This window comes from Haliotis cracherodii, unplaced genomic scaffold, assembly GCF_022045235.1.
Source record: "Haliotis cracherodii isolate W230 unplaced genomic scaffold, xgHalCrac1.p SCAF_23, whole genome shotgun sequence".
Taxonomy (NCBI): domain Eukaryota; kingdom Metazoa; phylum Mollusca; class Gastropoda; order Lepetellida; family Haliotidae; genus Haliotis; species Haliotis cracherodii.
This window is the reverse complement of record NW_027266279.1, coordinates 314,956-339,329: the sequence shown is the minus strand read 5'-3', so window position 1 is coordinate 339,329 and position 24,374 is coordinate 314,956. Positions and strand designations below refer to the sequence as shown.

Below are 24,374 nucleotides of genomic sequence, written 5' to 3'. Positions count from 1 at the left end.
AAGGTCGGAGGTTCGAGTCCCGGCCTCGTCATACCAAAAGTCTTTAGAAATGGTACTTGTTGTTACCCTGCCTGGCACCCAGCATTATGGACTGGTCGGCTCGGATTCGGGATACTGTGTCTGAGAGGGGTATTCTTCTTGAAGTGTGGAATGGTATCTCACAGGGCTAGCACTATAAAATCGGCCTTAGCCCTGACTAGTACAAGCTACCATGCACATACACACGTGCATGGGCGTCGTTATATATATATATGCAATAATCTTGAACGCGACGTTAAAACCTCATTTTTTCTACTGTTGTTAATGTATTGTCTATCACAGTTGTTACTTTGGTGCAGTTATTTAATCTATTTAATAACTTCTTGTTCACTAAATGCCAATGTGTGCACTAATGTTTAAATCTTTTCAAAGACTAAATCGTAATTATTGATCATATTTAAGCCACTGACCTTACATATTGGGCGATGCGATGTTAAAACCTACGTCACACACACCAATAGCATTATTGGGTTTCTTGCTTATTAGTTTTAATCCATCGACCTGTAGTTATATGACTGCAACAGGCACGAAGCAAGAGATGAGATGTCGTGAGATAACGGCGTTGGCTATGAACAAAAATGGAATCCACCTGACACTTGACTGAGCCAACTGACTGTTACACCGTCAGTGAGTAAAGTGTCCTAGTTGGTATTTTCCAGTTCAAGTTATTGTGAGCCGGAAAAGCTGTCATAATATAAATCTGGACTTTATATATCAACAGCTACAGATGGGATTGTTTCTGTGCAACATATGTTGAAGTAATGATACGAGAAGGTTCGGCGGAGAGGATAGGCGAAAAGCAATGTTTGAGGTTGGTTGGTATTTTTCTTTTTAGGCAAATTGAAAACACAGATAACCGTGATGTCATAAATGTTGTTATATGTACAGCTACTTAAAACAATATTTACCTTAGCAGATAAGGATGGACACATCAAATATTTATTTATTTATGCATACTAATGTAAATGTGATGTTAATGTTACGAGGTGATGTCCAAATTGAAATGCACTCTCGATGCATACTTGACTACCTTATCGGCGGCCGTTCTTGTGTCTAACTACATGCAGTATTAATCAATTACAAAGCTTGGAGTTTGAATATTTACGAAGGCGGGGATGACGATAAGCCCGGGATGACCTAGCGACTGTTAGTGATGTACGTGGTATGTTTATCAGTTATGCAAATTAGTTTCTTGGGTTATGAAACAGGAATTATTAACATGACACGCCGTGATGTTACTGACGTACAGTTCAAAATGCTTTTCCTTTCCATAATCATAAGACATATCTTCTAAGAGCAGAGCCCGTTGTACCGACTATATCATGAGCATGTGTTTATGAAGCACTATCACATAGTGATCATACCAGATGTTTGCGTAACTCACAGAAAGACATCACGTTTTGTTGCGTCATTGATATTGTAATCACGTTTCTCAGGAAGCGTTTGATCTTCATAACTAAGCCACTGTGACTGATTGTAACGGTGACACCGACCATCCTAAGGTAGGGAACCGGACGTGGGGTATGCGGATGCATATCATTTGGCCCTGGTCAACAACTGAGAAACATGTGATGTGCTTGCTCGAGGTGCAACCCAGGTCGTGCAGGTGTGTGTTGGGTCCATCATCGGAATATTGATAGTGTTGTAAACCCACTGGAACTGTCAGTGTGAGAAATGTTTGTTCGTGTTCTGAACCCGCATTACAAATATCCAAATATTACAGATAACCATCCCATGTAGTATTCAATTGATTAATGTCCGACTACGGAGTCTAGTGGATAGAGCCTCTGCCCGGAGAGTATTCGATCCCTAGCCGCGTCATACCAAAATACGTTAAAAGAAGGTACTTGTTATTACCCTGTCTGGCGCTCGGCATTAAGATGCTAAAACAAGGACTGGTCGGCTCGGAGTCAGTATACTGCGTCTGAGTAGGCTATTAATGTTAAACTATGGCGTGGTATTTCAATGAGTTAGTACTTTATACTCGACATCAATCCGGACGAGTACAAGCAGCCATATACACACAGTCACACATATCTTGAACGCGACGTTAAACCCCATTTCGCCTCACCTCTGAACCCGGCTGTCATAAAATGACCTTGTATTTGACGTTAACGACTAACGTGGGCTACCTCAATATTAAGATACCTGTTTTTTAGATTATCTGTCCAAATATATGCAAAAGCATAAGGCAGCTCATGACATGGCTTGATATATTAGGAAAAGATATGGAAAAAATGGTCCTGGTTACATACGAACGAATCCGTATGGAGGATACATCGCATCAAACCACACTGAATAGTTATTATGTTATAACTCAGTGGTTAGAGCGATTGTACCTATTTTCATCTTACAGAACACATGCCATTTACTTTCCATATTGAATTGTTATCATGTTATAACTCACAGTGTTTAGGGCGATTGTACCTATTTTCATCTTACAGAAGACGAGACATATGATCGGTACTAATAGATGGAGACGGCAATGGTATCCCAGCCTCTCAGCATTTGCTGTTCAGAGTTGCGACCCTTAGATGTGTCAGGATCCATATGATCATCGTGGGTTTATCGACGGAGCAGACCTGCATTATTTTGTGATTACCTCCCGTCATGTAAGTGAATATTGCTGACAAACCTAGAAACATAATCGGGGCGAACAGGGATTCGAACTCACAATCATAGGTGTCTGGCGTGCCCAAGGGACGCAACTCTGCTCAGCGAATTTTAGCGTCTTAGATTACTGGGCCACCCGTGTCCCCGTTAAGGTGAAACTGGAGGTAAATTAATGTAAGCTTTTTTAAACGTTTCATGTCGGATGTATGCCAATATGATATATTATACAAAGCAGCCCTCGTCATTCATATTCAAAGACGTCACTGTGTTATATACGCGGTGAGGGCTTATATAAAAGCAAGGCAAAAAGGTAACGGGTTTTGAATTGATGGCCCGTAAACTATTTGCATGAAAAGTAGCTATATATTTTCAGTGACATGTTTCAATATTTCAGCATGTTTACTTTCCATCCAACATTCCAACCACCAACTGCTCCGACCCCCATCAGCCAATGAACACACAAATCGTCAAACTCACATATTCCTTATTTCATAAGAGAAGGCTCTCCTTATAGATCATCGGCCATCTGTGGTAATGCACCCTGTGTTTGAACATGGCCCTGTTTAAGCATGGTGCGATATCGCCATGGTTTTCTCGCATGACATTGATGTATTGCAACTTCTTCTACGACAGACTTGTTAAACAAAAGCGGGATTTTGGAACGCTCGATTAGCAAGAGCGTCAGTTCTTTAGACTTTTATTGCAAAACAAGTAAAATTAGCTAGAGACGGTCGTTTTGGCTGCATTTGAGGTGTGGGATTTAGAACGAAGTCATTTGAAACCGCAAACGAGTTACCAAACTGTACTTAACCACATGCATGTAGCGATGTGAAGGTGCACGAGTGTGTGAGTGACTTCAGTTTAACGCCGTTTTAACAGTATTCCAGTTGTTGGTTGGTTGGTTTGTTGTTTAACCCCGCACTCAGCAATATATCAGCTATATGACAGCGGTCTGTAAATAATCGAGTCTGGACGAGACAATCAAGTGATTAATGTCATGAGCATGGATCCACGCCATTGGGATCGATGACATGCATCAACCAAGTCAGCGAGCCTGACCACCCGATCCCGTTAGTCGCCTTTAACGACAAGCATAGTCACCTTTTACGGCAAGCACAGGTCGCTGAAGACCTATTCTACCCCGGAATCTTCACGGGTCACATCACGGCGTGTCAGCTTAGTATGGGAGGAAAGCCCGAAGTGATGCAGGTCTCGGACGTTTACCACTTCAGTGTAACCGACGAGCATGGGCATGGTGCTGACAAACATAGAAACATAATCGGGGCGAACAAATGAGGTGTCTAGCTGGCCCAAGAAACGCACCTCTGCACAGCCAATTGCGGCGCCTTGGACTGTGTTCCATGAACGTACGACCGATAGATAACATAAAGTTAATACCTATGCTTGCCGTAAAAGGCGGCTATGCTTGCCGTAAGAAGCGACTAACGGGATCGGATGGTCAGGTTCGCTGACTTGGTAAATGCATGTCATCGTATCCCAAGTGCGTGGATTGATGCTCATGTTGTCAATCACTGGATTGTCTGGTCAAGACTCGACTCGATTATTTACAGATCGTCGTCATATAGCTGTAATAATTACTGAGTGCATGAAGTCCTGGGATAGTAACCACTCGCTAAACAGATCTCACTCACTCCATGGACCATAATTATCTATGGAAGTCAATGAAAAGAAGATAGAAATGTTAGGAATCGAAATGTGTTCCCCGTGACAAGGGAACCCTTCAACATTCAGACTACGACACTCTCCTTGCGCCAAAGCTTATCAGTCAATATCGGAGGAGAGCCCAAAGCGGTTCAGACCGTTTACCCCCTTAAACCCAGGCAGATAGCACTAAGGACTTGCATGGCCCAGATTTCCAGAAACATTCTCTGATTATATATTTCGTTAAAGACTAGGGTGCCGTTGTACAAAGCGATCTTAACTTTAAGGTGATCGTAACTCCCATACCTTAACATAGACTTACGACACTCGTAGCGCTAAGGTTGTTTTGTACAACGACACCCAGGGCCACAAAGCGACCTTGGTGAAGATGTACAGAGTGATTAGAGCGCTTAGGTGATCGTAACTCCCATACCTTAACATACACGTACGACAGTTGTAGCTCTAAGGTTGATTTGTACAACGATACCCTTAGCGCTTAGGTGATCGTCACTCCCATCCTTAACATAGACGTGCGACAGTTGTAGCTCTAAGGTTGATTTGTACAACGGTACCCGTAGCGCTAAGGTGATCGTAGCTCCCATCCTTAACATAGACGTGCGACAGTCGTAGCGCTAAGGTTACTTTGTACAGCGGTACCTTTATCGCTAAGGTTATAGTCATTGCCGTACTTGAGCATTGGCTCACGATAGCCGTAGCGCTAAGATCGTTTTGTGGTACGGAACATGTCACATGGAAATATTCTATGTATAAAAGAAAATGTGAAACTAATTTAATTTCGGACAGACTTTCTTTAAGATAGAAACAATAGTATGAGTACAAATATCACTCTCTACTGCATACATGCACAGGGTTACGAAGGATACTCTGCTCAAGCATGTAAATACACCCTACTTCTTCCAAGGGCTCTCAATAATACTTTAACGAAAGGGCGTTATCAACCGTTGAAGCACTCCGTTATACAAAACAAATATCACAATACTCCTACCGATGTCCTTCACGTGAACCAATTCGCTGTTAACACACTTGACACACACGACCATCGAGTAACTAGAGAATAAATGAGCATTGCTGCTTTAGTTCCCAACATCGGGCTAGTTCCCACGACCGCGCACTCACTACCTGCTTCTATGATCACCATGTTGTTATCAAGCAACAACCAACACTAAAGCTATTATGTTGACATTCAAGTGATCTATATGGCGCAATGATGTTGATATACGTTTGGCATATTTGCTTATTGGCTTTAATCTACGTGAATCTTTAGTGCTGAAACTTTGAGAGATACCTCATTAAAAAAAGAGATTTTCTGTCACATGGATTACGTAACTACATGATAAAGTCATCTTTATTGCGTATGTTATCCTATCGCAAAAAAGGGTGTTGAAACATGCCCACATACCACTTCAGTAGTAAACTTGGCAGATAACTTAGATATGTTCACCAAGCTCTTGAATTATCGTGGTTAATGGATAAAAACGTTAAGTAGAAAATCATTCGTTTCCTGAAAACGTGGTCTAATCGACAAGAGAATTCAGACCAACAACAAAAATTCAAATGTGTTTCTTTTAGCACTTAATTCTTACCGAAATATAACTGCTGAGTCTCAATCCTGCTGTTGTTAACATTGCCAGATATATGAATTTAAAGGTTCATGTGTTTCACAATGAATCAAAATAGAAACCTTCAACTGCTTGTGTTTGTTTGTTTGTTTGTTGTTTAACGCTGCACTCGGCGATATTTCAGCTATATGACGGCGGTCTGTAAATAATCGATTCTTGACCAGACAATCCAGCGATTGGCATCATGAGCATCGATCCACGCAATTGGGATGCGATGACATGCATCAAGCAAGTCAGCGAGCCTGACCACCCGATCCCGTTAGTCGCCTCTTCCGACAATCATTGTCGCCTTTTATCGCAAGCACAGGTCGTTGAAGGCCTATTCTACCCCGGATCTTCACGGGTCTCTACTGCTTGTGAGAAAATGATGTTCAAGGAAGACGACGCGCTCATGCCCTACTTGTATACGTCCTGTTTGTAATCGTAGTGCAGAATTTGAAAACTGAATTACAGCGGAAAATAAGTTATCGATTATGATGATCCGAAAAAGGCTCCACCATGACAGCGGATGGTTTATGTAAAAGATGGTACAGATATAGGACACGCGCCCTGAGCCGATGTTACCGACAAGAGTAGCTGATGAACTTGTACGTTTTGTGTCGGATTTAAGTCTTAAGTACTGCCTACGATATGGATATATCAATATTATCTCGTGCTTTATATATTGATAAATTAAGACAGTTATTTAAAAAAGTAATAATTTGATAAATATCAAAGTTATATTTGTAATTGTGTAAGACTTAAAGGAGGTTGTGACTCTTCGAGAGATTTGTAGTTTAGGTGTGGACGTCCTAGTCTTTGTGAGTAAAAGAGATACTGTATATGGCTTTTTGCAAAACACCTAGTATCATCACTATGTGATAGTGCTTCATAAACACATGCTCATGATAAAGTTGGAATCGTACAACGGACTCTGCTTTTAGAAGATATTTCTTATGATTATGGAAAGGAAAAGAATTTGAACTGTGAGTCAGAAATATCACGGCGGGTCATTTTAAGGAGGAGAGCCACATTTTTCCTGTTTCATAACGCAGGAAACTAGTTTGCATAACTGATAAACATACCACGTACATCACTGACAGAAGCTAGGTCATCCCCTCCTCGTCATCACAGAATATCAGAGATTTCTTGTGAATATGGAAAGGGTTATCGCTTTTATTTCCGACCATTAATATCTAGATGGCTGGACATCAGAGAAACATGGGTTAGTATACACATACAGTTGTATCTGAGGGAATTGAGTCTCATTTGGATATTGCAAATTGTCCCAAACCTACATGTAGTGCCTCTTTGTATTGCATTTCTTTGCACTTGTACGAAATACGAAAAATGAAAGTTGTAATTCTTTATAACGATAACACCTCGTTGCTGTGTTATTTAATGTTTTGGCGGTTATATTGTAATGTCCTTTGTTGAACATGATCCAAATCTAATCTGAACGTGAACATTATTTTCCAGATCACAGAATAAGCGCACACTGACGGCAGTGGATTGATAGAGTGGCCTCTTTCTCCAGCTTCACCGTGCACATTACCTGAAAACCCATTCCACAGACATTTTCCACAGAGATCTCCAGGAATCGACACTCCCATATCATTTTACCGCGTGCTGCTCAATCAATCCTTAATTCACTTCGGACAGATTCCATAGCGTGGGACAATAATCACGTGATTGCAAACACCTTGGAAACGTGGTTTGCTTCAATCTGACGTCACAAGTTTCGCGGACTCGCGCCCCCATAGTTTATGAATACTTAAATGTTGACTGTTGTTACCTTGGTGCCTCGAAAGTTTCTAATTCCTCGTCGCACCGGATTTCTGAATTAAGATGTGATGGGGAGGATGAGACGGGATTAAGTTACGAACCGAGAGCTTGGAATGGTACGTTGAAGACGGATACCGTTTGGATGGCAATGTAAGGTAGGTTGCGCTGTCTTAAATGTTTACGTTTTTCTTGAAGAATACCCTGAATATCATAGAATGATTAGCCTGACCACACATAGAATGATATTCAGCCATAGTTATAATGCATTCATTTTAGTTATCAACTGATACACTAATCGCGCTAGTCCACGCATTTTATACATTCTGGTTCATGTACATTAATTTTCAAAAGATATGATACAAAACAAACGTGCTAATGTTTCTTGCAATATTTGTATTAAGAATGAAAAGGGTGTGGTCAGGCTAATCTTTAATGTATATTGTATATTGTGGACACTTTTCCTCGTTTAGCATGTACAATGTACATAACACATGGGTATATGTGAAGGTACTGATTTAATCTTTCAATTTTGCTAATTCTGGCAGGATATATATCTTGATGTATATTTAAGTCTGGCTTAAGCATATACCAGGGTGCCGTTGTACAAAACAACCTCAGCGCTACGACTGCCGTAAGTCCATGGTAAGGTATGGGAGTTACGATCACCTGAGCACGACGATCGCTTTGTACAACGACAACCTGGGAAATCCACGTAAATTGACATATCTGTAAAAGCATACATTTATATCTAGTTCTAAACATGTTTAATCAGTCTGAATTAACTTAAATGAAGTAAACTATCTAAAAGCATGTTTCTGCACAATAATAACAACAACTATCAATCTGGTCAACAGGTCTTATTCTCAGCCAGCTGGCGTGTTGCAACATTATTTGATTGTTTTTAAAACACCTCTTAGATCTTATTTCCTGCGGTTTGAGTCTGTTTGCCAGCAAGGATCCACTGGTCGTGAGTTTGAATCCCATTTTCGCACGATTATAATCCATGATGTGTTAGCACTATACCCGTGCTCGTGATATTCACCACAATGGTAAAAGTCTGTTACTGTCCCCAGTCTGATGTAGTTTTAACTGAAATACTGCTCACGGCGGCGTGAAGTCAATCACATCCATCCATCATAATGTGGTATCGCATAGCATATCATTATTCATTATAGAGAAACGTCGTTAAGCTCCGGGTTAGAATAGATCTTCTGCAACCCATGCTTGTCGTGAAAGGCGACTAACAGGATCGGGTGGTCAGGCTCACTGACATGGTTGATGCATGTCATCGTATCCCAATTGCGTAAATGGATGTCATGATGTCAATCATCGGATTATCTTGTCCCGACTCGATTAGTTACATATATAAGCTGGAATGTTGTTGAGTGCTGTTAAACTCTAAACGAAACAAGAACAGAAATTTCACTAAAAAAAGATAATCACTCGCGTCAAGGTAAATTGAAGATATCCATGTATGACAAGAGAACATCATTTTAAGACCATTCTATCATCAGGTTCTCACCAGTGGGTGGTGTAACGCAAGAACTGAGTCACTTACCTCGGTGTGATAATTACCATAGCAACCGGATATACAAATAGGTAATTGAGTCACCCCAGCAACGTGTCCCAGGTGATGCGTGAAAAACGAAAGGAAGTAATATTTTTTATATTTCTGCTAATGAAATGGTATTGGTCATGCGACATATTGATGATATTATCAGATACCGAGGTTATGCGTGAACTTCCTCCAGTGAGACAGGTAACGCCGACACTTCCTTTCTGGTCCAAGTTACTTTGTATTTCAGCAATCACTGTGTTATTATATTATACTTTTACCATCAAATTAAGTGGTTGTTTTTCGACGGCCATCCCTTTCCCGTTAATGGAATGTGATTTGAATCCTCCACGCACTGTTAGGTTCCACTGAGGCTGCTGACTCAAGTATTCGGAAATGGTGTTTTATACACATACCAACAGTGTTCTTGTAATTGCTATGAAATGGTGTACCGATTTTATTCAGTGGAGTTTTCAGAGTGTCATATAAAGTATTATGTATACAAATGGCACGATGCTGCGTTCTTAGAAGCGCTTTACTAAAGCACTGATTGCTTCAAGATTCTCATCAGAGAAACCAAACCAGCAGCAAGACTCTTGGACGATTAATTGAATGACCCTTCCAACCTTCCTATTTGTGTCCAATGATTGCTGGTACAGGCTCTGCTCCTAGGGCGATTCATTACTGTGTATTTAATGATGTGCATGACCAACAATGATAATTAAATATTTTACAGGAAAATTTAAAGTAAAGGATATATCGTATCTTCCTTGCAGGTGAATGGACAAGGAAGACATAAATGTATAAATTGTCCTTAAGCGCACATATTGTCAGTTGGACTCCAGTGACAAAAGCGTAACAAGGTTCATTACTTACAATTTGTGGAATTATTCTAAAGACTATGGCAACAGAAAATAATTATAATGGTAAGTTACATAGTCGGCCAATTATTCACAATTTCAGGAAGATTTGTAAGTGAACACCGAATGAGAAGTGTGTGCGTTGTTCGTTTTGGACTGAATAAGCCCAGAATTATTTAGAGGAATTTCTCAACTGTGGTACGTCGCTTGATACTTTGACACGGACGGAGCTTTTACACCCCATTCACTGGCATGTACACTGACCTCTTCACTCGATACCAGAGGACCATGTCATCACTGATTGTCCTGGATCCATTTATACATTTGACATCAGCTGTTTGCCGTTTACGGCAGATATCTGATTAGGCAAATATCCCAGTGAGTGAGTGAGTGAGTATGGTTTTACGCCGCTTTTAGCAATATTCCAGCAATATCACGGCGGGGGGACACCAGAAATGGGCATCACACATTGTACCCATGTCGGGAACAAATATCCCAGACTGGTTATTCTCTGGCAATGAGGATCTGTTGGTTACAGTGTGTTAATCCAAGCACTCTCTGCTTGTAATGAGGATCTGTTGGTTACAGTGTGTTAATCCAAACACTCTTTGCTTGTAATGAGGATCTGCTGGTTACAGTGTGTTAATCCAAGCACTCTCTGCTTGTAATGAGGATCTGTTGGTTACAGTGTGTTAATCCAAACACTCTTTGCTTGTAATGAGGATCTGCTGGTTACAGTGTGTTAACCCAAACACTCTCTGCTTGTAATGAGGATCTGTTGGTTACAGTGTGTTAATCCAAGCACTCTCTGCTTGTAATGAGGATCTGCTGGTTACAGTGTGTTAATCCAAGCACTCTCTGCTTGTAATGAGGATCTGTTGGTTACAGTGTGTTAATCCAAACACTCTTTGCTTGTAATGAGGATCTGCTGGTTACAGTGTGTTAACCCAAACACTCTCTGCTTGTAATGAGGATCTGTTGGTTACAGTGTGTTAACTCAAACACTCTCTGCTTGTAATGGGGATCTGCTGGTTACAGTGTGTTAATCCAAACACTCTCTGCTTGTAATGATGATCTGTTGGTTACAGTGTGTTAACCCAAACACTCTCTGCTTGTAATGAGGATCTGTTGGTTACAGTGTGTTAACTCAAACACTCTCTGCTTGTAATGGGGATCTGCTGGTTACAGTGTGTTAATCCAAACACTCTCTGCTTGTAATGATGATCTGTTGGTTACAGTGTGTTAACCCAAACACTCTCTGCTTGTAATGAGGATCTGTTGGTTACAGTGTGTTAATCCAAACACTCTCTGCTTGTAATGAGGATCTGCTGGTTACAGTGTGTTAATCCAAACACTCTCTGCTTGTAATGAGGATCTGTTGGTTACAGTGTGTTAACCCAAACACTCTCTGCTTGTAATGAGGATCTGTTGGTTACAGTGTGTTAACCCAAACACTCTCTGCTTGTAATGAGGATCTGTTGGTTAAAGTGTGTTAACCCAAACACTCTCTGCTTGTAGTGAGGATCTGCTGGTTACAGTGTGTTAACCCAAACACTCTCTGCTTGTAATGAGGATCTGTTGGTTACAGTGTTTTAACCCAAACACTCTCTGCTTGTAATGAGGATCTCTTGGTTACGGTGTTATAACCCAAACACTCTCTGCTTGTAATGAGGATCTGCTGGTTACAGTGTGTTAACCCAGACACTCTCTGCTTGTAGTGAGGATCTGTTGGTTACAGTGTGTTAACCCAAACACTCTCTGCTTGTAATGAGGATCTGTTGGTTACAGTGTGTTAATCCAAACACTCTCTGCTTGTAATGGGGATCTGCTGGTTACAGTGTGTTAATCCAAACACTCTCTGCTTGTAATGAGGATCTGCTGGTTACAATGTGTTAATCCAAACACTCTCTGCTTGTAATGAGGATCTGTTGGTTACAGTGTGTTAACCCAAACACTCTCTGCTTGTAATGAGGATCTGTTGGTTACAGTGTGTTAACCCAAACACTCTCTGCTTGTAATGAGGATCTGTTGGTTACAGTGTGTTAACCCAAATACTCTCTGCTTGTAATGAGGATCTGCTGGTTACAGTGTGTTAACCAAAACACTCTCTGCTTGTAATGAGGATCTGTTGGTTACAGTGTGTGAACCCAAACACTCTCTGCTTGTAATGAGGATCTGTTGGTTACAATGTGTGAACCCAAACACTCTCTGCTTGTAATGAGGATCTGTTGGTTACAATGTGTGAACCCAAACACTCTCTGCTTGTAATGAGGATCTGTTGGTTACAGTGTGTGAACCCAAACACTCTCTGCTTGTAATGAGGATCTGTTGGTTACAATGTGTGAACCCAAACACTCTCTGCTTGTAATGAGGATCTGTTGGTTACAGTGTGTGAACCCAAACACTCTCTGCTTGTAATGAGGATCTGTTGGTTACAATGTGTGAACCCAAACACTCTCTGCTTGTAATGAGGATCTGTTGGTTACAGTGTGTGAACCCAAACACTCTCTGCTTGTAATGAGGATCTGTTGGTTACAGTGTGTGAACCCAAACACTCTCTACTTGTAATGAGGATCTGTTGGTTACAGTGTATGAATCCAAACACTCTCTACTTGTAATGAGGATCTGTTGGTTACAGTGTGTGAATCCAAACACTCTCTACTTGTAATGAGGATTTGTTGGTTACAATGTGTGAGCCTAGTACCTCCAGCATGTAGTACCTACTCTGTCTAACCCGATTATTTACTCACTGTGATAATTATCGTTGGATTATTCACCCCAGAAAATTCCATTCGGTTTCATTTATTCCGTTGTACATTACTTTTCATCATGAATAGTGTTTGAAAGAGGCACAGCTGAAGTGTATGAGTCCTTGCGCCATTCTGTTTCTTTTGACCTGTTTTACCAATTGTTCTCGTCATACGTCACCCCAACTTGGCATCTGGTGGGTCGGTACCATCATACGTTCTTCCCTGTCAACTGACGAGAAAGCAGGTTACATACCTTTATCATTCCTCTTATTTAACTGTTAAATCAGAATTCCACATGTACATCCACGAGGCCGCCTATGGCCTAGTGTCTAGAGCCTCTGCCCCGAGAGCGGAAGGTCGCGGGTTCGATCCCGGGCCGCGTCATACCAAAATACGTTTAAAGATGGCACTTGTTGTTACCCTGCCTGGAGCTCGGCACAAAGAAGATAAAACAAGGACTGGTCTGAGTGAAGTATTCATGTAAAATTGCGGTATGTTATCTCAGTGCACTATAAACTCGGCATTACTCAACTTTGGTGAAACCCATGAGCACGGTTATGATGCTGACAAACCTAGCAACATAATCGGGACGAACTGGGATTCGTACCCACGGTCATAAGTTCCTGGCGTCCACAAGGGACGCAACTTTGCACATATATTTGCGGCGGCTTAGACAACTGGGCCTTTCATACGAAGTAAATGACAATGACGTATTCACCTAGACCCCCGTGGAGAATCCGAGGTAGAGTAAGGCCCATGGGGCGACTTTATGGATCGGGTGGTCACACTTGGTTGATTGTGTGTCATTGTACCCGACGACTTGGAATGTTGAGCTCATTTTTTCAATCACTGGATTGTCTGGTTCAAATTCGACTGTTTACAGGCAGCCGTCATATAGCTAGAATATTGCTAAATAATATCTGAAACAGAAAAACAAACGAACATTCACGTAGACGAAGTGTTTAGCAAGAGATACGTAGCATACTTGATACGTCAGCAATGAGTAGCCCTCACAAAGGACAAATATCGCCACCATAATCCCATTTCAAATGCCGACAAAAAGTAAGTCATTGCCGTGCGTGAAAGAGGGAGTTCCACTCGATGAAGATATCTGTCAGTGAACCATTATATTTAACCCACGATCCGAAATAGCAATCCTGGAAGACTAATAAATTAGGAGCTAGGGTGTAATAATTGTATCATGTTACTTAACGGCTTCTGATAAGTTGGTGATAAACTAGGTGTGATTTATACAGAGCGGAAGCACGTGCAAACCACCGCCCTCGAGCATTCTTTATAACAAGACGTAAATCGAGAGTTATTCTTTGTATTTCTGAATTATCTTCTCGATCTTAAGGATGGTCGTCTTCTGGCATATGCTCACCATTAAACGTGCCATACGGGTGGAATGGCCTTTTTTTCTAAACTATAAGAACAAATTTCAAAGTTTCACATTAAAGATGAGCACATCCTGTTTTAGAACTTATAACCATGAAATTGATACTAAAAGGCAATACTATTTATCAATTAATGTTATTTTTGACATTTTTACATTTTATTCTATGTCCGGCTCAATGCGAATGGTGAGATGATTCCAGTGATCTATATGATACATTTGGCTTATAGCCAGTATGAATGTATCTCTATGTTCTGGTATGTCGAGCTAAGTTTGAGTGAGTGAGTGAGTTTGGTTCAACGCCGCTTTCAACAATATTTCAGCGAGGTCGTGTCGGGCGACACCAAAAATGAGTTTAAGATATCGAACCCAACCCTCGGCGTGACGAGCGAACGCGTACCCACCTGGCCACCCCACCGCCCCTAAATCATACTTTCCATAATCCATGTTTTCACTGGATCCACAGAGCTCTGAAGGAATGCTGATTGAAAAAATCACTCTTGAGAGCTTAAAGCACTTTCGAATATGTCTGTTCCATAAGTGCTGTCAATCTTGCCATGCACCTCGACTTTAGTCCCGCCAGCTGAAACTCGATACTCACTTGAGAATAGTAAAATACATATAAAGCTTTTCGTTTCCTCATAACAGCGAACACCTACAACCAACAAGTTTACTGCTCACGAGCATAATGCAAAATAGGTTTCTGAAAGAAATAGCTCCTAACCATGTCTCGAGAGTATTTGAAAAGTGCAGCAGACACAGTGTTCTCTGTCAGATGTAAACACAACGTTATAGCTCGTCCTGTTCCTCTCGTGTTCTTCTGGGCCTTCTTTCATCACAGTTGTTTAATGGTCGGCTTAGAAACATGAAGCTTCTCTTGTAATTACGCCCACTGTGCAGCGATGGAGATGGAAAGTGGTGAGCAAAGGTTCTGAGTCCGCAGATACAGCTAGTATTTAAATCTGAATTCCCCGCAAACAGCGGACTACAAACTCTCTTACTGCATGGCTTCTTGTACTGGCTGTCTGAATTTGATCGGACTGTCAGCTCGTCCGGTCATTCTCTTGTCAGAACTCACATGCCCGGGGCTCGGGGCTTATGTTTTCTAATATCAGTTGGGGTTTGTTTGTTTGTGTTTAGAGATCGGTCTATCAGTTTGAAAATAATAGGTGTTGAAATAATAATGACCATGAATTGTTTCAGTTTACATCAATGATTGTGTGCGTGCTCAGGACCAAACTCGTTGCGAATCTAGGATTTTTATCCACGGTTAGGGCTTTGCAGTGGCATTAATCATTGGGCCAAACAGGTACCCGGATTGATTAAGAACATCGTTGCGTTAGTGATAAATTATGCTGATACCTGGAAAACAAATTGACGTCAATACTCCCGGGAAATTAAAACATGCAGATAAAGATCATGGTATTTTATGTCACGATTGGCATTTTCCTTTTTGCAGTTGATGTATCAAAAGTTAAACTGATATACTCAGCGTTATACAACTGACAAAAACAGTTTGTACTTTGTATTGTATAACCGGTATTGCACTCCAAACATTTTGAATAATTGCCGACTATTAACCTCGTATGAAGAATATATTTCAGCGTTATTGCCACGTGCCGAGTCAGCAAATCCCTAAATGAATATATTCTCCACAAATTGCCTATAACCTGTTGATAAAGTAGGAAACATTCCCGATAAACTGACATTTACTGTCGCCATAAAGTTATATTAAATCTCACCAGGACGTGACATCTCGTACTCAGATATATGCTGATTTCGTGATGTCACGTTCCTGCCTTTCAATCTTTTCCATTCCATAGCAGTAAATACCAAGATCAACTAAACTCACATTAAACTTCGTGACGCCCACCGACAGCATCAGTGGGGCGACCCCCCCCCCATTGAACCGTAGACCCGCCGCAGTCAGTGATACCATGCTGATGGGTATTAAGAATAGTGTATTGCTATAACGAAGGATTAGTTTAGAGGATGTACCCGGTGACTTTATATAAGTATAGCATGGCGAGGAGGCACTTGTAGTAGATCAGATATGTATTAAGAATAGTGTATTGCTATAACGAAGGATTAGTTTAGAGGATGTACCCGGTGACTTTATATAAGTATAGCATGGCGAGGAGGCACTTGTAGTAGATCAGATATGTTTCGGCTATCTTTGACACAGGTTTTAAATTGGTTGCATTATTAAGGATGATATTCTAATTTAAAGACAGGTGTTGGGGCTTTGAGTTCTGCAAGCGTTTGCGTCTTCGTTTCTAACAGTGAACACTCTCATTGGCGCCACCGTCATTATCAGGCAATGTTTCACTCCTTGAGAAAAACCAGAAGCTGTTCTATGACCAACTCTCCCATGGAAGTTAAGTGCAAGTTTGGATGAAAACACAAAGCTGTAACAGTTTATATTCCTAATGGTTTGACAACGAGGACCCCTTCTACATATAAATGACTCAGAAGCCTTCGAGGACGTCACTGTTTCTGTAACACAAGTTTGTCGTCCACGTTTCATTTCATTATTATATGATGATTGTTAGAAAACAGCAGTGATGCCTTATTGTATTCATTGACACATTGACACTGACGGTGTTTGTATAACCTATACTGAAATGGATCAACCCACGCACTGTTGTGTTTTCAGGATTGTACGTCATACAACCGCCATGTAATATAACTTGACGGGCCTATCTATGTGGTGTTTCGCTTTCATGACTGCAGGCCGTCTGGTATATATATTTGTAAATTGGAAGAGCACGCGAGATGTTTCTTTGTTCGCTTTTGATTCACTTGAGAATTCGCCATGTTTATCGTGCTGGAAAGTATAGCATAAAAAGGTCAGAGAAAATAATTTGTTTGTGTTAGTTGTTCGTGCTAAATTTTGAAACAAATAGAGTATGTCTCTGCATTATAAGTCTTTACTTAAAACATTCTTCAGTTCATGTAATCAAGTACATTGTTTGCTGTCGAGTGAGTGAGTGAGTATGGTTTTAAGCCACTTTTAGCAATATTCCAGCACATTGTACCCATGTGAGGAATCGAACCCGGGTCTTCAGCGTAAAGAGCGAACGCTTTAACGACTAGGCTACCCCATCGACCGTTTGCTGTCTAACTTCCATAGAACGGTTGATTCACCTTCGTTCATTTCTAAATCACGAAACGTTCAGAGATTTGCCAAACGTGTTATTAAACTATCCATGTTTATGCTGAATAATGTCGTTGCAATTGGCAATTCATGTCCACTGTATTTAAGATATACTTTGGTTTTGTATTAATAATTTATATAAAATGAATGCAGATGACCTGAACAAACAGATTGTGTTCATGTTCTGAAAGGACATGTAATCTATTTCGCTTTAAGGCCAGAAGGAATTGAGGCATTTAATTTTTTCTGTTTTATTGGATTCCGATAGTCACGGCAAAGCGTGTGGCCGTACCGCTGAAGTTCGGTTGGAGCTGTATGCCATTTTGAGGTGAAGACAGGAAGCAAGCAGATTATTACAAGTATTAGCATCAGCAATAGTATTGTGGGGGTTTGGAGGGCAAAGGGACCAGGGCATGGATGTAACGATTCATCGACTGTGATATCCCAGTGGAGATATGATGCATTGATGTATTGCGTGTCTGTATCGTTTATCCCATTCTAAATGATTCACCTCTCACGATGCATCAAAATGGCGATTTAGTAGATTTGGTGCTAATGATCAAAACGACAGATACACTGTTTATGCCTGTCAACTGTATGTTCGAATTATATTGGTTTATAAAGGTTTCACCTTGACGTACGAACGTGGGGGTCCAGTGGACCCCAAATAATTAATTTTGAGGGTCAAGGTTGGCAACATCAGGGTCTTGTAAAGAAATGAAATGGTGTAGTGTTTCATAACAATCTCATTAGAATCAGATCTCATTTCTCGCTACCGCTAAACAAAGATCTGAGGACATCAAATTAGATGTCGAGATGTCTGATTTTAATGAGATTGTGTTTCATAATTACGTTAGAGCCTGGATTGAATCAATGATCAAGTGGACAGTGATCAGACACCCATAACTGCTCTTGGTGCGCTGAAGGTACAATGGATATTAATCTGCTTCCCTCGGGACGCAGTATACTAGTTTTTTATTTCTGCGCACAATCTCAACATTTGTGCGTCGCATACAATCCTTAGGGCATCAATATTTTTCGTTTGTTTATAGAAACAATAACCACCCTCTAATCAATATAATACTCCCGATAATGATGGGGGTAGCCTTTAGATTCCCTCTGTTGGGGTCTGCATTGTTCCCCGCATCAACAGAGTATCGTTATCGATGATATAACCCAGCTACCAGGAAGCATAATCTTCATTCCTGTTGGTGTGGCTTGGTGCAACCTCATTCACGTGAATCTTTATTGGACATTATGTAGGTGCAGTCCCTTTACAGACACGTTGTCAGTTTCGTTATAAAGAGAACCTGTTAGACCTCGTAATTTCAACCGTTCCCAAAGTATGAAAAAATGACGCAGATTTTATTTTTCACAATTCGTGACTCTAATATACTTTACAATAGGTGATCTCAGGTACAAAGTGTATAGCGTACAACACCTCTGTGCTACACATGCTGTGTATCTGAAACGCATTACCTGATCTGATAAATGTTGATGTTATCCTGCTGACAGCTCCATTGGCCCCGTCTTGCGTCGCGTGGATATATCATCCACACAACAAGCAATGGCTTTACAATACATTAAACTGATTAGAAAACCAAAGTGGAATTAAAACATTTTAGGCGTGCATGAAGATGTTCCTATCCCCGAAAACCTGATGGTGGCAAGATAGAAATCAGAAGATAACGAGCAAGCCAGGTTCAGTGTTACTACTTCCTTGTTAAAACATGCAGTGTTGCACAGCGGAACCTACAGACACTCCTAATGTATTAGCCTCATTCCCAGTGGACCTGCAGAGGTCTGGACACACGAGTAGGTGAGGCGAGTGCAATCTCTTGAGGTCAGGTGGTCTTTAATCTTTTTCCATGTATTATATAAAATAACATCGTGTACATTGTAATCAATATATATTTATGGTTTTGTTGCTATTTCATATAAAAGCATGTGACTTGACCAACAATTGTTTTTTTTGTGTTTTGAAAGGTCTTTTGAACCTATTCTGCTTTAAAACAAGAAGTAGTGTCAGGCCGCATTAACACTGTGTTTTCTCGGGATTTACATCTAGTTTCTTTTTCTTTTTGGAATATGGTGTCGATAGTCATGTCAATATAACCATACCATTGTAAGTTGTTAGAGTTCCAGAGGAAAGACCGGAAGTTTGGGGTTGAAAATAACACAGGCGGAAACGAGAACCAAAATATTTCCTCGCCAACAGCTGTCCGCCTTATGTCTGTGTGGGTATGATGAAGATCTCTGCAAGATTAAGCAGATGTATGTACAATATTTGGATAAATAATATATATTCAACCACAAAACATAATTTGAGGTTTTGTTGAAGTTACTGTCAAAGGCTCGGGTAAAGGATAAACGCCTGGCTTGGTGATCGTTCTGTCGTACGGTCGGCACGGGTGGCCCAGTTGTCTAAGGCACCGCAACGTGTTGTGGAGTTGCCTCCATTGGGCACGCTAGAAACTTATGATTGTTGGTTCGAATCCCGGTTCACCCCGTTTATGATTCTAGGTTTGTCAGCACCATACACACGTTCGTGGGGTTCACGTCTAAGACCCGCTCTTTCTGGCTTTCCTCCCACATTAAGCTGACTGCGTGATATAACTGGAATACTGTTCAAACCAGCGTCAGTTCGAACTAGCAGGCACGCTGACACACACACGTGGCGCTATATAAGTGCAACAATCTTGAACGCAACGTTAAACTCCTTTTCACCTCCCCACACCTCTTTGAATTGGTGATATAATTAAAGGGAACAAGCGAACAAAGATATTTCTCTTCCCACAACGAACTTGATTTTCTTCCCATGTCTGAGATTAATGAACAGATGTGAGGAGAAATTAAGACGGTTCTAAAATATGTCATGTAATCCCACCTTTGTTAACGGTGTATCCGCTAAGCAAGTAACTGATAATAAAACGCTCATGAAATAATTAAATAATTTGTTCAGTTGCATCATTCTTTTCACAAGGGAGGAACAGTAACCTCAAGTGTGTTTGGTGCAGTACGATTCCACAGGTATCATCTATTGCGTCAGCTGTGGGAAACACGGACTAAGCACCAGGGAGGCGGAACTAAGAGCCAACAGTGGGGAAACACGGACTAAGCACCAGGGAGGCGGAACTAAGAGCCAAAAGTGGGGAAAATACGGAGTAAGCACCAGGGAGGCGGAACTAAGAGCCAACAGTGGGGAAACACGGACTAAGCACCAGGGAGGCGGAACTAAGAGCCAACAGTGGGGAAACACGGACTAAGCACCAGGGAGGCGGAACTAAGAGCCAACAGTGGGGAAACACGGACTAAGCACCAGGGAGGCGGAACTAAGAGCCAACAGTCGGGGGATATTTACGGGTACACTTTATTAGCAGAAGGTGGTTGATTCGTTATCTGTAGGGAATGCAGGGTCAGTAAAGTGTTAATTCGCGTCTGAAGAGATAAGGAAGTACATTTGGCTTTGTTGCTCTGGCTACGGCACTGTTAATTAAAATTAAAATTAGTTGCCGTTGCTGAAGCTATGGCTGAGTCATTTAGAAGCTTACATCAAAGCAAGAAATATTGTACAAGAGTAAATGTTAAAGGCGAAATCACAGCTGTGTGATGACATCTCGACAGTACAATACAATGAATTCAAATGAAATAATCCAATAATATGGAAACATCTTTTCTACAAATGTCCATTATCCATCGTCACATTGCATTGCCCCGGTGTTTTCAAAGTTTTATACATACAACGATAGGAATATAAAATACCTGCGCAAAAACACTTAAATAGGCTTTAATATGTTCAGCAAAGCCTGAATATGTCAATATGTGCAATGCATTTTTACTGCACATGATGCTGGTCTAAGAAACGATTATATTGGATCTTAACGTGAAAAATCATCTTAAATATGCATCGTATGTATTCAGATAATCACCCCCCTGATACAGTTTGAACCGTCCGTGCTCGCCATCCTTGTGTTATAAATTACGCTTATGCAGGCAGAGAGCTCACGAGGAGTTGTTTCTAGACGAATCCTTCCAATTATGCCCTGCCTCTTTAATTAGATGAGCAATGAGCATGATGACTGGACGAAATGCCAGAACGTCTTCTACAAGCAATTACGGAATCATCCCAGATAATGGCCCATCCCCCCGTCTTTGGGGTATAGCGTCCTCGTTATGCACAATCATCCATCATATCTGGGTGTGTATTAGCAATAATATTTTCGTCGGTGTACTAACATTTGGGATTATTTTCCGAACGGGGAAAGAAAAGGGCAGTTTAATGTTTTTCTTCCTAGAAGTAAATATTTATGGTTATTTCATCCACGAAAATGCGTTTATTATCTTTGCCAAACAAAACATATTCTGACGACGGGAAAACATCTCAAGTGATATCTGTTTTAGATGTACATGTTTGTAGACAGTTGCGTGCGTCAACTCCAGGACCTGAGGCGTCAACAAGATAACCTTTGCGTGTGTCAACTCGATAGCTTGATACGCCAATACGAGAACCTCTGTCGTATGTCAACTCGATGACCTGAGGCGTCAAAAAACGAATCTGTTGCGTGCGTCAACTCGAGAGCCTGATGCATCAAGAATCGAACCTGTTGTGTACGTCAAATCTAGAGCCCTATCCGCCAACAAGAGAACCTTTTGCATGCCTCAACTTGAGGACCTGATGCGTCATCAAGTGAACCTGTTGCGTGTTTCAACTCGAGGACCTGATGCGTCAAAACGAGAACCTGTTGCGTGCGTCAACTCGAGGACCTGTTGCGTGTTTCAACTCGAGGACCTGTTGCGTGCGTCAACTCGAGGACCTGTTGCGTGCGTCAACTCGAGGATCTGATGCGTCAACTCGAGGACTTGCTACGTGTTTCAACTAGAGGACTTGTTGCGTGCGTCAACTCGAGGACCTGTTGAGTGCGTCAACTCGAGGACCTGTTGTATGTTTCAACTCGAGGACCTGTTGCGTGTTTCAACTCGAGGATCTGATGCGTCAACTCGAGGACTTGCTACGTGTTTCAACTAGAGGACTTGTTGCGTGCGTCAACTCGAGGACCTGTTGCGTGTTTCAACTCGAGGACCTGATGCGTGTTTCAACTCGAGGACCTGTTGTATGTTTCAACTCGAGGACCTCTTGCGTGTTTCAACTCGAGGACCTGATGCATGTTTCAACTCGAGGACCTGATGCGTGTTTCAACTCGAGGACCTGTTGTATGTTTCAACTCGAGGACCTGATGCGTGTTTCAACTCGAGGACCTGATGCGTGTTTCAACTTGAGGACCTGTTGCGTGTTTCAACTTGAGGACCTGTAGCGTGTTTGAACTCGAGGACCTGATGCGTCAACACGAGAACTTGTTGCGTTCGTCAACTCGAGGACCGTCGACAAGAAAACCTATTGCTTGCCTTTACTTGAGGAACTGTTGCGTCAACACGAGAAAAAAATACTGCGGCGTTTGAAACATTGTACCAACACGTGAACCTATTGTGTAAACTAGTGAACCCTCTACGACAACATATGTACCTGTTGCGTGCAACAAGAGAACTACAAGCATTGAGATGAGAACTCCCTGCTTCGCCGTCATATAAATGCAATATTGTTGAGTACGATTTTAAACAACAAACAAAACAACAAACAGCAAACACACAAAACGAAACGCCTGAGAGTGCACACACTATTTGCATGTTTCGTATTGATATTTCTGATTTTCACAATAAAACATTGTTGTCATTTGTCAGGTGACGTAAAGCGAAATGAAGTTGAACATTGCGTTCAAAATTATTGAATTTATATATCGACGTGCATGGATGTATGCATGTAGTTTTTTGTACAAGTCCGGACTTATGTCGGTTTATAGTGCTGACCCACAGCTATACATTGCCAAGGTGTAACATGAATACCCCACTCAGACGTCTTTTGGTTAGACGCAGCCGGGGGTCGAACCACCGACATTCCGCTCTAACCACTAGACCCAGGGGCAGTTCACGTTTCAGAAATGTTTGTTTTGTTTTGTTTGTTTGTTGTTTAAAACCGTATTCAACAATATTGCAGCTATATGATGGCGGTCTGTAAATATTCGAGTCTGGATAAGACAATCCAGTGACTGACATCATGAGCATCGATCCACGAAATTGGGATAAGATGGCCTGCATCAAACCAAGTCAGCGAGCCCGACCACCGGATCCCGTAAGTCGTACAACAAGCACGGGTTGCTGAAGACCTGTTCTACTCCGGATTTTCAGTGGTGTTCAGAAAAGTGACACTCCTGCATGTGACGACATAGTGCGGTACATGTCTTTTCCAAGCTAACAATAAAGAATTGATAAAAGGTAGTTTCCAAATGTACGGTAACTACATATACTTCTGTTGTCACCACGAGCTGCTTACAGGATGTCATACCGAATATACTTCCTTGTTCGTGTATTCCCAGTCCGACCGCCTCCGTGGTCTAGTGGTGGAGCGTCTGCCAAGAGAGCGGAAGGTTGGGGGTTCGAGCCCCGGCCGCGTCATACCAAAAGACGTTAAAAGATGGTACTTGTTGTTGCCCTACCTGGAATTAAACACGGACTGGTCGGCTTGGAGTCAGGTTATCCATGCGGCATGGTATCTCAGTGTGCTATCACTATAAAAGCGACATCAGTTCAGGCTAATACAAGCATCCACACACACAAGCATCCACACACACACACACACACACACACACGCATCCACACACACACACACACGCAAGCATCCACACACACACAAGCATCCCCCCACACACACACACACGCATCCACACACACACACACACACGCAAGCATCCACACACACACACACGCAAGCATCCACACACCCACACACACACAAGCATCCACACACACACACACAAGCATCCACACACAAACACATACAGAAGCATTCACACACACACACACACAAGCATCCACACCCACACCCA

General features: G+C 41.6%; 1 protein-coding gene across 2 annotated transcripts in view; it reads left to right on the top strand.

Moving 5' to 3' along the window:
* The first annotated feature begins 7,577 nt into the window (after window positions 1-7,577).
* The window catches only part of LOC139471781 (transmembrane protein 26-like), a 51,994-nt gene continuing 35,197 nt past the window's right edge, over window positions 7,578-24,374 (top strand). Inside the window, exon 1 of one of the 2 annotated variants that reach the window (XM_071254273.1) lies at window positions 7,578-7,868. The gene's annotated coding sequence lies outside the window, so the exon portion shown is untranslated. Of the gene's footprint in view, window positions 7,874-24,374 lie in introns of both variants that reach the window. The other variant, XM_071254272.1, reaches the window with a different exon arrangement.